Raw genomic sequence first — 7,559 nt, forward strand, 5'->3', positions numbered from 1 at the left:
TTGATATTTCTCCTGGCAATCTTTATTCCAGCTTGTGCTTCCTCCAGCCCAGCGTTTCTCATGATGTACTCTGCATATAAGTTAAATAAGCAGGGTGACAATATACAGCCTTGATGTACTCCTTTTACGATTTGGAACCAGTCTGTTGTTTCATGTCCAGTTTTAACTGCTGCTTCTTGATCTGCATACAGATTTCTCAAGAGGCCAGTCAGGTGGTCTGATATTCCCATCTCTTGAAGAATTTTCCACAGTTTATTGTGATCCACATAATCAAAGGCTTTAGCATAGTCAATAAAGAAGAAATAGATGTTTTTCTGGAACTCTCTTGCTTTTTCGATGATCCAGTGGATGTTGGCAATTTGATCTCTGGTTCCTCTGCCTTTTCTAAATCCAGCTTGAACATCTGGAAGTTCATGGTTCACGTACTATTGAAGTCTGGCTTGGAGAATTTTGAACATTACTTTACCAGCGTGTGAGATGAGTGCAATTGTGCAGTAGTTTAAGCATTCTTTGGCATTACCTTTCTTTGGGATTGGAACGAAAACTGACCTTTTCCAGTCCTGTGCCACGGCTAAGTTTTCCAAATTTGCTGGCATATTGAATGCAGCACTTTCATAGCATCATCTTTTAGGATTTGAAATAGCTGAACTGGAATTCCATCACCTCCACTAGCTTTGTTCATAGGCCTAAGGCCCACTTGACTTTGCATTCCAGGATGTATGGCTCTAGGTGAGTGATCACACCGATGTGATTATCTGGGTCATGGAGATCGTTTTTATATAGTTCTTTTGTGTATTCTTGCCACCTCTTCTTAATAGCTTCTGCTCCTGTTAGGTCCATACCATTTCTGTCCTTTATTGTGCCCATCTTTGCATTAACTGTACCCTTGGTATCTCTAATTTTCTTGAAGAGAGATCTGGTCTTTCCCATTCTATTGTTTGCCTCCCCTTCTTTGCATTGATCACTGAGGAAGGCTTTCTTATCTCTCCTTGCTATTCTTTGGAACTCTGCATTCAAATGGCTGTATCTTTCCTTTTCTCCTTTGCCTTTCACTTCTCTTCTTTTCACAGCTATTTGTAAGGCCTCCTCAGACAACCATTTTGCCTTTTTGCATTTCTTTTTCTTGGGGATGGTCTTCAACCCTGCCTCCTGCACAATGTCACGAACCTCCATCCATAGTTCTTCAGGCACTCTGTCTATCAGATCTGGTCCGTTGAATCTATTTCTCACTTCCACTGTATAGTCATAAGGGATTTGATTTAGGTCATACCTGAATGGTTTAGTGGTTTTCCCTACTTTCTTCATTTTAAGTCTGAACTTCACAGTAAGGAATTCATGATCTGAGCCACAGTCAGCTCCCAGTCTTGTTTTTGCTGACTATATAGAGCTCCACCATCTTTGGCTACAAAGAATATAATCAATCTGATTTCAGTATTAACCATCTGGTGATGTCCATATGTAGAGTCTTCTCTTTTGTTGTTGGAAGAGGGTGTTTGGTATGGCCAATGCATTCTCTTGGCAAAACTCTATTAGCCTTTGCCCTGCTTCATTCTGTACTCCAAGGCCAAATTTGCCTGTTACTCCAGGTATTTCTTGACTTCATACTTTTGCATTCCAGTCCCTTATAATGAAAAAGACATCTTTTTTTGGCTGTTAATTCTAGAAGGTCTTGTAGGTCTTCATAGAACCGTTTAACTTCAGCTTCTTCAGCATTACTGGTCAGAGCATAGACTTGGATTACTGTGACATTGAATGGTTTGCAGAAAACAAACAAAGATCATTCTGTCATTTTTGAGATTGCATCCAAGTACTGCACTTCAGACTCTTTTGTTGGCTATGAGGGCTACTCCATTCTTCGAAGGGATTCCTGCCCACAGTAGTAGATGTAATGGTCATCTGAGTTAAATTCACCCATTCCAGTCCATTTTAGTCCTCTGATTCCTAAAATGTTGACATTCTCTCTTGCCATCTCTTGTTTGACCACTTCCAATTTGCCTTGATTCATGGACCTGACATTCCAGGTTCCTATGCAATATTGCTCTTTACAGCATCGGACTTTGCTTCCATCACCAGTCACATCCACAACTGGGTGTTGTTTTTGCTTTGGCTGCATCTCTTCATTCTTTCTGGAGTTATTTCTCCACTGATCTCCAGTAGCATATTGGCCACCTACCGACCTGGGGAGTTCCTCTTTCCGTGTCCTATCTTTTTGCCTTTTTACACTGTTCCTGGGGTTCTCAAGGCAAGAATACTGAAGTGGTTTGCCATTCCCTTCTACAGTGGACCACGTTTTGTCAGAACTCCCCACCATGATCCATCCATCTTGGGCGGCCCTACATAGCATGGATCATAGTTTCATTGAGTTAGACAAGGCTGTGGTCCATGTGATCAGATTGGTTAGTTTTCTGTGATTGTTGTTTTCAGTCTGTTTGCTCTCTGATGGAGAAGGATAAGAGGCTTATGGAAGCATCCTGATGGGAGAGACTGACTGAGGTGGAAACTGGGTCATGTTCTGATGGGCAAAAAATATAAGACTAGAAACTATAAAACTCTTAGAGGAAAACATAGCTAGAACACTCGATCACATAAATCAAAGCAAGATCCTCTAGGACCCACCTCCTACAGTTATGGAAATAAAAACAGAAGTAAACAAGTGGGACCTGATTAAACTTAAAAGCTTTTGCACAGCAGAGAAAACTTGCAGCAAGGTGAAAAGACACCCCTCAGAATGGGAGAAAATAATAACAAGTGAAACAACTGACAAAGGATTAATTTCCAAAATATACAAGCAGCTCATGCAACTCAATGCCAGAAAAACAAACAACCCAGTCAAAACGTGGGGAAAAGACCTAAACAGACATTTCTCCAAAGAAGGCTTACAAATGGCTAACAAACACATGAAAAGATGTTCAACGTTGCTCATTATTAGAGAAATGCAAATCAAAACTACAATGAATCAGCCATGTCAATGTATGGCAAAAACCACTACAATATTGTAAAGTAATTAGCCTCCAATTAAAATAAAGAAATTAATTTAAAAAACTTGATCTTATAACAAAGCCTATCTTTAATAATTAGTATGAAATTCAAATAAATCACAAAATAATGATTGGAAGAGAAAAATAATTACAATGAGATATCACCTCACACCGGTCAGAATGGCCATCATCAAAAGTCTACAAAAAATAAATGCTGGAGAGGGTGTGGAGAAAAGGGAATGCTCTTGCACTGTTGGTGGGAATGTAAACTGATACAGCCACTATGGAAGATGGTATGGAGATTCCTTAAAAAACTAGGAATAAAACCACCATATGACCCAGCTTCCCACTCCTAGGCATATACCCTGAGGAAACCAAAATTGAAAGAGACACATGTATCCCATTGTTCATTGCAGCACTATTTAACAATAGCTAGAACATGGAAGCGACCTAGACGTCCATCAACAGATGAATGGATAAAGAAGTTGTGGTACATATACCTGATGGACTATTACTCAGCCATAAAAATGAACACCATTGACTCAGTTCTAATGAGGTGGATGAACTTAGAACCTATTATACAGAGTGAAGTAAGTCAGAAAGAGAAAGATAAATATCATATTCTAACTCATATATACAGAATCTGGAAAAAGGGTACTGAAGAATTTACTTACAGGGCAGCAGTGGAGAAATAGACATAGAGAAAAGACTTATGGACATGGGGAGAGGGGAGGAGAGGGTGAGATGTATGGAAAAAGTAACATGGAAACTTACATAACCATATGTAAAATAGCCAACAGGAATTTGCTCTATGGCTAAGGAAACCCAACAGGGACTCTGTATCTACCCAGAGGAGTGGGATGGGGAGGGAGCTGGGAGGGAAGCTCAAAAGGGAGGGGATACATGTATACCTATGGCCGATTCATGTTGAGTTTTGACAGAAAACAACAAAATTTTGTAAAGCAACTATCCTTCAATAAAAAATAAGTTAATTAAAAAAAATTTTCAGCCTCAATCCCTTCCAGTTACCTCCACCTATCTCCAGCACCAACTCCTGAAAATAGCAAATAATTTATTGGAAGAGATAGGTTTTTAAAAATTAATTTTTATTGGAGTATAGTTGCTTTACCATGTTGTATTAGTTTCAGCTGTATAGCAAAATGAATCGGCCATATGTATACATATATCTTCTCTCTTAGGAAGCACTACTATGAGCAAAGCTAGTGGAGGTGATGGAATTCCAGTTCAGCTATTTCAAATCCTGAAAGATGATGCTGTGAAAGTGCTGCACTCAATATGCCAGCAAATTTGGAAAGCTCAGCAGTGGCACAGGACAGGAAAAGGTCAGTTTTCATTCCAATCCCAAAGAAAGGCAATGCCAAAGAATGCTCAAACTACCGCACAATTGCACTCATCTCACACACTAGTAAAGTAATGCTCAAAATTCTCCAAGCCAGGCTTCAGCAATACGTGAACCACGAGCTTCCAGATGTTCAAGCTGGTTTCAGAAAAGGCAGAGGAACCAGAGATCAAATTGCCAACATCCGATGGATCATCGAAAAAGCAAGAGAGTTCCAGAAAAACATCTATTTCTGCTTTACTGACTATGCCAAAGCCTTTGACTGTGTGGATCACAATAAACTGTGGAAAATTCTGAAAGAGATGGGAATATCAGACCACTTGATCTGCATCTTGAGAAACCTGTATGCAGGTCAGGAAGCAACAGTTAGAACTAGACATGGAACAACAAACTGGTTCCAAATAGGAAAAGCAGTACGTCAAGGCTGTATATTGTCACTCTGCTTATTTAACTTATATGCAGAGTACATCATGAGAAATGCTGAGCTGGAGGAAGCACAAGCTGGAATCAAGATTGCCAGGAGAAATATCAATAATCTCAGATATGCAGATGACACCACCCTTATGGCCGAAAGTGAAGAACTAAAGAGCCTCTTGATGAAAGAGAAAGAGGAGAGTGAAAAAGTTGGCTTAAAGCTCAACATTCAGAAAACAAAGATCATGGCATCTGGTCCCATCACTTCATGGGAAATAGATGGGGAAACAGTGGAAACAGTGGCAGACTTTATTTTTCTGGGCTCCAGAATCACTGCAGATGGTGATTGCAGCCATGAAACTAAAAGATGCTTACTCCTTGGAAGGAAAGTCATGACCAACCTAGACAGTATTTTAAAAAGCAGAGACATTACTTTGTCAACAAAGGTCCGTCTAGTCAAGGCTATGGTTTTTCCAGTGGTATGTATGGATGTGAGAGTTGGACTATAAAGAAAGCTAAGCACTGAAGAATTGATGCTTTTGAACTGTGGTGTTGGAGAAGACTCTTGAGAGTCCCTTGGACTGCAAGGAGATCCAACCAGTCCATCCTAAAGGAGATCAGTCCTGGGTGTTCATTGGAAGGACTGATGTTGAAGCTGAAACTCCAATACTTTGGCCACCTGATGCAAAGAGCTAACTCATTGGAAAATACCCCGATGCTGGGAAAGATTGAGGGCAGTAGGAGAAGGGGAGACAGAAGATGAGATGGTTGGATGGCATCAGCGACTCAATGGACATGGGTTTTGTTGGACTTTGGGAGATGGTAATGGACAGGGAGGCCTGATGTGCTGTGGTTCATGGGATCGCAAAGAGTCAGACTCGACTGAGCAACTGAACTGAACTGAACTGATCCTCTCTCTTTAGGATTTTCTTCCCATTCAGGTCACCACAGAGGATTAAGTAGAGTTCCCTGTGCTATATAGTATGTTTTCATTAGTTATATATTTTATCGTGGTGGTTTAGTTGCTAAGTCATGTCTCACTCTTGTGACCCCATGGACTGTAGCCTACATAATATGAATAGTGTATGTGTGTCAATTCCAGTCTTCCAATTCCTTTCACTCTCTTTTCCCTCTTGGTATCCATACCTTTGTTCCCTGGGTCTGTGTCTCTATTTCTGCTTTGCAAATAAGATTATATATACCATTTTTCTATATTTCACATATATTATGTGATAGCTGTTTTTCTCTTTCTGATTTACTTCACTGTGTATGACACTCTCTAGGTCCATCCACGTTTCTACAAATGGTCCTATTTCATTCCTTTTTTATAGCTGAATAATATACCATTGTATATATGTACCACATATTTTTTATCCGTTCCTCTGTTGATAAACATTTAGGTTGCTTTCATGTCCTGGCTATTGTAATAGTGCTGTTATGAACATTTAGGTGCATGTATCTTTTTGAAGTATGGTTTTCTCCTGGCATATGCCTAGTAAAAGAATTATTGGGTCATATGGAAGAGCTACATTTTTGAGCAGTCAGTGTAAGTTTAGAACCCATCCACCGGCCTCATCCTTTTTAACTATGGCTTGATCTTTCACCAAAATGGCTGCCACAATTTACCACTAATTGTGGACTCAAGCAACAGAAAAAGTTCTTCAGAGCCCCTTCCCATGAGACTATTCTCTAAGAACTAGTGAAATGTTTACAAGAAAAATAATAACTAGTCAGGAAGGGAGTACTGGCAATCATTTTAATAGTTTGACTCCCATGAAAAAATTCTATATTGAATAAGTTTCCTTAAGTTTGAAAGAGCTACATTTGTGCCCCTACACACTCATCCTCCAAAATCTCACCCAAGTTTCCTTGTCCCTAAATCCAGAAGAGACATTTCTCCCTTGTCATATTTCCATTCTCCCCAGCATATTGTCACTAGGTTGTTTGCTGTGAACCTCTCCCTTCTTGGCTTGCATGACATCTCATAGCTCCAGTTTCCTTCCTACCTCTCTAGTCATTCCTTCAGGATGTCTTTTGCAGGCTGATCCACTTCTGTCTGACCCTTGGTGTTTCTCATGTCTGGGCTTCCTTGCTTCCATTATTCTATCTTCTATATTCTATCTTTCAGTAATCCCATTGATTCCTACAGTGACTTGGATTACCATCCATATACCCCAAATCTCCATTTCCATACTTAACTGCTCCCCGCTGCTCCAGACCTACATATCTAATTTCTTTTTAGACATCTCCACCTGAATATTCCACAGGCATCTCAAAATCGGATGTCCAAGACTGAATTTATCATCTTTCTCAACAATCGCCATTTGATCACCTCCACTGTTACTATCTCAGTGAGTGAATGGCATCAGCTAAGCCAGGGAAACTCAAAAGCAGTATAAACATTCTTATCATTACTAAAATTTTAAATTACAAAAAGTATAGATGCTTTAATTACATAAAAATTAAAACAACCCCTAAGTGGGACTTCCTTGGTGGTCTAGTGGTTAGGAGTCCACCTTGCAACGCAGGGGATGCGGGTTCCATCCCTGGCCAAGGAACTAAGATTCCCACATGCCTCAGAGCAACTAAGTCCATGCACTCTGGAGCCCTCACAACACAACAAAAGGTCCTGCATGTCACAGTGATGACCCAGTTTGCTGCTAGTAAAACCCGATGCAGCCAAACAAGGAAATAAATAACAACTATTTTTAAAAATCCACAATTATATACAATAAAAAGTGAAAGTCCCCACCAGTCACTCTCCCCACAGGTAAACCACTCTTGACAAAAGGGTATATCCAGGGCTT

The sequence above is a fragment of the Giraffa tippelskirchi genome, chromosome X, assembly GCF_054371585.1.
Source record: "Giraffa tippelskirchi isolate mGirTip1 chromosome X, T2T-mGirTip1v1.2.pri, whole genome shotgun sequence".
Lineage (NCBI taxonomy): Eukaryota > Metazoa > Chordata > Mammalia > Artiodactyla > Giraffidae > Giraffa > Giraffa tippelskirchi.